The following is a 7,039-nucleotide window of genomic DNA, read 5'->3' on the forward strand; positions in this document are numbered from 1 at the left end:
CTGATTGAGTTTGCTTACAACAACAACTACCAATCAAGCATTGGGATGCCTCCATATGAAGCTTTGTATGGCAGAAAGTGCAGAACTCCTTTGTGCTGGGATAAAGTAGGTGAAAGAAAGATGATTGGGTCAGATATTGTTCAGCAAATAGAGAAGAAAATCAGACTGATTAGAGATTGCCTCAAGGCTGCATCAGACCATCAGAAGTCCTATATTGATATGAAGAGGCGAGATATTGAGTATACGGTGGGTGAGAAAGTATTCCTCAAGGTTTCCCCTTGAAAGAAAATTATGAGATTTTGTAAAAAGGGAAAACTGAGTCCTCGTTTCATTGGACCATATGAGGTTCTGAAAAGAGTGGGTCCTCTGGCATATCGATTGGCACTATCTCCCGAGCTAGAGAAGATACATAATGTCTTCCATGTATCCATGTTGAGGAGGTATAGATCCGATCCATCTCATGTACTACCAGTAGAAGAAACTGAGGTGAATCCAGACTTTTCATATGAGGAAGAACCTCATAGAGATTCTGGCATATGAGGTGAAGCAGCTGAGAAACAAGCAGATACCACTGGTGAAAGTGCTGTGGAACCATCACTCAAGCTAGGAGGCTACTTGGGAACGAGAAGAGGACATGAGGAAACAACATCCACAGTTGTTCAGAGACTGATACCTAGTAAAATTTCGAGACGAAATTTATTTTAAGGGGGGGAGAATTGTAACACCCCTATATGCATAGCCTGGTATATTTTACTATTGCGGTGATTGGTGTCGGTCCGGATAATTAAGAGGATTATAACCATATTTAAGTCACCTAGAAGAGCCGTGAATGAAAATTAATAGTAACCACTAGAAGGTCAAGTCTAAATATGAAAAACAAAATATAAAAGGTTAAATGAGCCGGGGGTCACAGCGATGGGTGACCTTACCGGGGAGTGACTGCGAGGTCAATCCTAACCCTAATTTTGAATGGGAAATTATGACATCACGGTCCTAAGGACTATTTCGAACCTAGTAGAAAAGAGAAAATCACAAAAAAGAGCTAATAAGTAGGTCAAATAATTAGGTCAGTGCTCTGGAAGAAATACCTAATTATTTGCAAACCGGATTAGACCGGCGAACGGCAAATTAGTCAATTCACCCCTAGAGGTGACTCCTGACCTAACAGTCCAATAAAATCTGAGAAATGAAAATTTTGAAATATAGAATTAAATTAAAGAATCAAAGAAAAATAAAGGAAAAAGAAAAAGTGAAGAAAATGAAAATTATGACATTATGGGGTGACATAAGCCATGACATCATAATTAAATTTTAATTAAGTAAAAATTTACTAAGTCAAATAAGAGATAAAAACAAAAAAAATTAAAAGTGGAATTTGGTCTCTTCTCCCTCATTCTTGCCGTGGCCTTCTTCCTCACTTCTCTCCCTTTCCATTTTCCACCTCCATTAAAGCTTAATTCTAAGCTTTTAAAACTCTCAAATTTCCATCAATTTCCCTAAATTATCAACTTAAACCTCATCCTTGCATCTTGAAAAGTATAGAGGAGCAAGAAATTGAAAGCAATTTGGAGAAAAAGGGAGTTAAAGATTGCTACACAAAGGTTTGTAATAAACTCTAATTTATTTCTCTAAAATTTATGCATTTATGCTTTAATAAACTTAGGAATTGTGTAAAAATCAAACAAAAACAAGCTTACTAGAACCCTAGGAAATTCGGCCTTGATGTAATGAACTAGGGTTTGGTATGCTCAAGTTAAATTAGGCATGAAATTGAGCTTAATTAAGGTTGATTAAGTGATGTATGTAGTGAATTGGAGGTGAATTGAATAAATTCAAAAATTAGGGTTCTTAAGTTCTTGAAATTGGGGGAAAAAATTAGAGAAAATAGTCAGTTGATGCAATTGACCTTAATTGAGATTAGAAATGGTCAATTAGGACTAATTGAGATGTGTTGGAGTGATTAGAATTGCAATGCAATTCGGATTGGAGAAGAGTCACTTTTGGGTAGTATGACCTAGGTCCCTTTTAGGGACCGAAACTGTAATTATGCCACCCCAATTGGTGTGAGGCCAATTTGATATGAAAGTAGACACATAATAACACAATTTTCATGCAGATATCATGCCCAGAAAATGACATTAAGATAGTGAACAATTAGGTTAAATCCCGGTAATGTGCACTGTCACTGTACAAAAATGACCAAATAAACTGTGTTTGTTCACTTGGCCATAACTTGGTTTAGGAAGGTCCAAATGACCTTAATTTTATACCGATGGAAAGCTGAGACATAGCACTACAACGTTTATGAAGAACACAAATCTAAATTCTGACCATAACCTATCCAAAAAGTGAGCTACAGTTAGCACACCAAAACTGCCAGAACCTAAAAGTGCCCAGAAATTCTGGGTTAAAACCAATCCGGCTAGCCTTAGGAAAATGGTCATATCTTGGGCTACAAAACTAAAGAACAACTTTGGTGAAGAACACTTAGTCAAATTCCTATAGTAACTAGACCAATGGAATAGTATAAAACAGGGGACCAAAACTGAAAAATTGAAATTTCTCTTAGGAGACCTAGAAATTTAAATGGCAACCAAGACCAACAAATTAGCTACTCAAAATGTGGTATGTGGGTGTAATTGGAATTCACATACCTATTAAGCATGAAGAAGTCAATATTTTACCTTGAATAGTACCATGAATAGTAACCCTAAAATACAAAGTTTAAGGAGTGATATTTTAAGCAAATTTAGGGGTACAATTAAGTAGACATAAAAATTTATTATTCGAATTATTATAAGTTGTGATATTGAAACACTATAAATTATGTGTTTCAGTTGAGAAGGATACTGAGAAAGACCGAGTCAAGGTCAAGGTAACTTGTAAGAGGTTTGTGTACAACATATAAACTTTTCTTGAATTTTCCTTTGCAATTTGTGTTAAATGAATTATGAAAATTAAATTATGACTTTATTTGTATTGAAAATTTTGATTGAGAAGAAAAATGTGTTAATGAGCCAAACTGTTGGGAAAGTAAAATAGTAGGTGTATGGTTGGCATTTTAATGTTTAGAAAATTGTTAAAACAGTTTGAAATCACAGTGTCATGACCAAATAACTGAATGCCTCACTAGCTTGACTAGTGGGAGGAATTATTTTTGTATTTCCTCTCTGGCTGAAGTGTTGAGGTGTGTGCCAGTAAATGAAGAAATTTGTCACGACCCAACCTATGGGCCGGACCGACACTAGGACCTGGGCCAGCTTAAAGCCCCCGAGGCCCGTAGTAAGCCTAACTGTTCATTAACTCAACTCTAAGGCCCATTTGGGCCCAATTTCAAGAAAACAAACGGACAGAGTCCGGCCATAAAATGGACTTTCCAACGGGGAGTTTTCAACTCACCCGACCTGTAAACACAATATATAGTCAATTGGGGAGCTCAGCTCACTATCCACATACTCATAGCATCATAAAAGAAATGGGAGCTCAGCTCCCTCATCCAATCCATCAAACAGACATAGAGTATTAAGTTTACAGGTCCAACATGATAATAATATTACAGACCAAATTCAAATAATCACTGCTAACACATGCGGAAATTCTAGGAGTAAATAAAATTACACAAATATTGATAAACAACCTGCGAAGTAGAAAAGCAGGTTAACCCAGAACAAAATATCCTCCTGTGGCCTGTAAAAATTTTTGAACAGGAGTGAGCGTTCGACTCAGAGAGTAAAATATCAATTTTAACCATAATCTTTATAACTATCTGTAACTAATGCACCCTGTAGAGTGAAATGCAACATCAACATCATATTCACATCATAGCATCAAAAAGGTAATTTGGAGCACTCACACACCCTGTAGCATCAATCATAATATATTGGGAGCTGATCCCCTATACAGCTCTCTTAAATCCAACCTGGTGCCAGCGAAGAACTCAAGCCGGACTTTCGCTTAATAAACCAAATCGAGGGTCCCAGCGAAGAACTCAAGCCGTGACTACCCCTCGAAGGAACGGGTCCCAGCGAAGAACTCAAGCCGTGACTACCCCGTCCTATCCATAGTCCACACCACATCACACGCACGCCAACGCACGCACACTGCTCCAAATTACCACAACAACACTCATGGCACATTAACAGTTATGAATGCAAAATAATTCGTGCCTAGAGTTTAACTACATAAATATATGCATATAAGTGATGCATGGGCATGCTGAACATATAATAATATCGAAATTACAATTAAAATTAATATTTTACTCACAAACTTGACGACAAATTACTGTGGCGGCTGGGCGGAGGAAGAAGGCTGTCCCGGCTCACCTGACAATTACATTACAATTATTTAATACTATCTGACTCAATACAAACAAAGAAAAAGACCAATTACGTCCTAAGTCGTGCCGAAAATCCGGCAGAGTCTCCCCTATACCTAGGACCTACCCAACCTGCAAAAGGGCAAAAAAACGCACTTCTATATTCACAATCCATATATCAACCGTTCAATCATATCACACAGCCCCTTCTGGGCCCATCAAATCAATCATCCATCACAATACGCAAAATTTCAATTTAGTCCTTATTATTGATCATTTTTGCAAAAACTGCCCAAACAAGCTCTAAAAATTATAAAACTTTGCCCCGCGGTCCTTAGCAATATTACTAAGCTATTGCAAAAAGAATCGTAATTTTCTAAGCTACCACGAATATTTTATGGATTTTTAATCCTATTTAAGCACTAGAAAATTACGAAAAAACAAGGTTCGAGTTTACCTTTGCCGATTCCGACTTCGGGAACGCGCTCGGGACGTCTGACAATGGGGGGGCTAGCCAAAACCTCGGTCCAATTCGGAGACTTTTCCAGAACGTCCGTTCGCCCGAAATTTGCGAACCGGTCCAATCGCCGAATTTCCGCGAATCGAGGATACCTACACGAAGCCCATAACACGGGGGTTAGTACATAAATTTTTCAGAATTTTCTAAGCTCATTTAATGGTCGAAAATACACTGCGAAGTTCCGTGGGACCCACCGAAAAACGGTGTCGGAAAAATTTGAAATTTATGTCGTTGCGAAGCTCTCGACGAATGGAGCGTGCTGGTGGCCTCGGTTTCCTTGTGGGATTCACGGTTTTCGAGAAATCTAGCCCAAAAGTCGAAATGGGCTAAAATCTTCCCGAGCAAAAATCGGACAATCCGCTAGATGGATTTCGGCGTTCTTGGTGTCTATGGAAAGCTCTCGCCGAGTAGATGATTCTGGACACAAGACCCGGTCCAATCGGTGGCCGGATCGGCCGGATTTGGGCCGGGAAGCAGGAGTGGCGCGCGCGCACGCAGGGGGTGTTTCAGGCGCGTTTTTCCGGCCGTTGAGCGGCCGTGCCATTGGCTGGCGGCGCCGTCGGGTGGGTGGCGTGGTGGCCGTGGTGGGGTGGAGAGGAGAGAGAAACGAGAGAGAGAAGAGGGGAGGGAGCGTCGCGCGCGGGAGGAAGAAAAAGAGAAGAGACCGGTCCGATTCGACCGGTCCGATCCGGTCCGATTCGATTCGGCCGGTTCGATTCAGGACACAAAATTTTAAATTTTTACTCTGCCTCGGGACCGAAAACGAGGTCCAAAAATTTCGAAAAAATTCCATAAAACTCAGAAAAATACGTAGACTCCAAATATATTTTTAGTTTTGCCACGTGGTCTTTAAATTAATTTTTAAAAATCATCAAAGTTTATATTTTCGAAAAATCGAACCCGATTTTTAAAATCCGAAAAATCTCAAAAAAATTCCTAAAATTCAAATAAAATTAAAATACCAAAAATACTCATAAATAATAAAATTTTGGGATGTTACAAAATTTAAATGGGTACCCATATATTTGAGCTAGCTAGCCTTGGTATTCCTCATAAGCCTTTGGCTATTGAGATAAAAAATATATTGATGTCATGATATGACTGTATGATTGTATAAAAATTGTTTTATGGCTTTTGAAGTGAAAATTTCTTTGATTAAAATTTTAAATTATGTTTTGTATCTATTTATCAATTCTAGTACTGTATTTGGACTAATCATGATTTAATATATGCATAAATTGGTATTTTGTTATGTTGTGCACCATGGAGTAATTGTACTCAGCGATGGCTTTTCGTTACTGTCGCAGGTAGAGAGACTGGTAAAGCAGCCGAGTAAGCTGCTAAGGACTTAAAGTACTTCACTTTTGGATTTTTATCGAGTATTGAATTATACTCTTTTTTACAAAATTTATTTTGATGTATATTACTGTATGTATGTTTTGTAATTGGTCTTGAGCAATTGTACAGTAAATTTGTAATAGTATTATTTTTGGATTTTATGTTTGTAAATTAAACTTGTGAATGTAAATTAAACATTTTTAAATGCAATGTGGATGGGTTTATTTCAATGTTTTGAAAACATCGTAAATTATGGAAGTTGAGTTGAATTGTGTTGATTTGAATTGTGTTGATATATTGGAGGTTGGGGATTGTGATTGAAAATCATTGGAAGTACTTTTTATAAGTTTAAAATTTTTAGTTTTACTTTAGACAACACTCTGACGAAATTTTTACAAAATTTATCAAAAAATAAAATTTGAAAAATTTTTTACGTAGTATTCAAAATGCAAATAAAAGTTTGTAAGACCTGTTAAAAGTGCTCACAACCTACAAAAGAAGATAAAATTGTTTTAAAATCTCCTGTAGTATATTTAATGGGTTATCGGTAGGCGAAATTCAGTAATACTTTAAGTATATTATGGGATCATGTTATGCATTGGGTAAGGTGTGACAGAATGTGACATTCCTTACTCGGCTACACTGTAGATCGGATAAGGGGTATTACATATTGAGTGTTATCTGATTTAAACGTTTAAGCTGTTGAATTAATAGACTCAGATTACATTTGTGTAATTTTTTTTTCCTTAATGTGTAATCCATAGTTTCATTTAGAATAAATTATTTATTAAAAAAATTCAAATCAACTTTCACATAATCATATTTGATTTTTATTTTTTAAATAAATTTATTAAAATTAAAAA

At 36.9% G+C, this 7,039-nt stretch overlaps 1 long non-coding RNA gene across 1 annotated transcript; it reads right to left on the reverse strand.

Moving 5' to 3' along the window:
- Window positions 1-3,467: 3,467 nt before the first annotated feature.
- Window positions 3,468-4,864, reverse strand: LOC131181655 (uncharacterized). The gene is made up of 3 exons (XR_009150151.1): window positions 4,776-4,864; window positions 4,267-4,325; window positions 3,468-3,687 (listed from the first exon to the last, which is right to left on the reverse strand). It is a non-coding gene; the product is annotated as an uncharacterized LOC131181655 (long non-coding RNA).
- Window positions 4,865-7,039: the final 2,175 nt, after the last annotated feature.

The sequence above is a fragment of the Hevea brasiliensis genome, chromosome 7, assembly GCF_030052815.1.
Source record: "Hevea brasiliensis isolate MT/VB/25A 57/8 chromosome 7, ASM3005281v1, whole genome shotgun sequence".
NCBI lineage: Eukaryota > Viridiplantae > Streptophyta > Magnoliopsida > Malpighiales > Euphorbiaceae > Hevea > Hevea brasiliensis.